Source organism: Lupinus angustifolius, chromosome LG03, assembly GCF_001865875.1.
Source record: "Lupinus angustifolius cultivar Tanjil chromosome LG03, LupAngTanjil_v1.0, whole genome shotgun sequence".
Lineage (NCBI taxonomy): Eukaryota > Viridiplantae > Streptophyta > Magnoliopsida > Fabales > Fabaceae > Lupinus > Lupinus angustifolius.
This window is the reverse complement of record NC_032011.1, coordinates 19,829,423-19,831,145: the sequence shown is the minus strand read 5'-3', so window position 1 is coordinate 19,831,145 and position 1,723 is coordinate 19,829,423.

Sequence of the window (1,723 nt, the reverse complement as noted above, 5' to 3'; positions counted from 1 at the left end):
GGAAGATGTACCAAAATAAGACATGATGATATTGGTCAAATAGTTATGGATAAGGAAGGAAAATTGATGCCTCAAAAGATTGATCAAATGGTGGTACGTGACATGATATTGGTCAAATAGTTATGATTTGCCTTTTAAATTTGTTGAGTTTAAGAAGATTAGATGCTTAATTAACTACTTGAATCCAGATTCTATTCCTGTTTCGAGAAATACGGCTAAGGCTGATGTCATGGGAATCTATATGATAGAAAAAGACAAAAAAAGACAAGCTTAAAAAATAGATGTCTAGCATTCCTACTAGGATATCTCTAACTTCTGATTTATGGACAGCTTGTACAACTGAGGGTTATGTTTGTTTGACTGCTCATTATGTTGATTCAAATTGGAAGCTAAGAAGTAAAATTATCAACTTTTGTCACATGCCTCCCCCTCATACTGGATCTGAATTGTCTAAGAAGATACTTGAATTTTTGAATGAATGGGGTATAGACAAAAGATTTTTTCTCTAACTTTAGATAATGCTTCCTCCAATGATGTCATGCAAGAGCAATTGAAAAATAAGCTTATTGTGGAAAACTCATTATTATGTGATGGACAATTCTTTCATGTACGTTGTTCTGCACACATATTGAAACTAATTGTTCAAGAGGGGTTGAAGGTAGCTAGTGATACCTTGCATAAAATCAGGGAGAGCATCAAGTATGTGAGAGGTTCAGAAGGTAGAATGCTCAAATTTAAGGTATGAATTGAGAAGATAGATGGTGTTGATGCTTCTGTTGGCTTGTGTCTAGATGTTCCTACAAGGTGAAACTCTACTTATATGATGCTTGAATCTACTATTAAATATAAGCATGTATTTGAAAAACTCCACATGTATGATGATAATTACAGATTTTCTCCTTCGGTAGAAGAGTGGAAAAGAGCAGAAAAAATCCATGTGTTTTTGTTGCCTTTCTATCGTACCACAAACTTGATTTCTGGTACATCTTATCCTACTTCCAACTTGTATTTTATGCAAGTTTGGAAAATTCAATGTGTACTCCTTGATACTTTAAGAGATGAAGATGAAGTTTTGAGGAGCATGGCTAATAGGATGGTTAAGAAGTTTGAGAAATATTGGGATGATTACAGTGTTGTACTTGCAATGGGAGCAATTCTTGACCCAAGAGTGAAGTTGGAGACATTGAATTATTGTTTTGAAAGAGTTGATGATTCTACTTTTGAAATAAAGTTGCAGCTAGTTAAGAGAAAGTTGTACATGTTATTTGAACAATATCGTAATACAAGTGCTCCTACTTCTATGCAAACTCTGACTTCTGATGCTCCTCAAAAGAAGGCTAAAGTTCAAGACTTAGACTATATGTTTGATGTAAGTATTTTATACTTTTATGAATTAATGGTTTAATTATATTTGTTATTAATATGTTTTATTTCTGAAATATTTAATAGGAACTCGATAGGCACAAGACGCAACTTGCCACAAAAACGGGAAAGTCACAACTTGATCTTTATTTGGATGAGGTATCTTTAAATTTTAAAGATAACAATTATTTGGATATGTTACAGTGGTGGAAAGAAAATAAAAGTCAATTTCCACAGCTATCAATTATGGCTCGTGACTAGCTTTGTATTCCTATTACAACTGTTGCATCTGAATCTGCATTTAGCATTGGTTCACATGTTCTTAACAAGTATAGAAGTCGACTTTTATCAAAAAATGTGG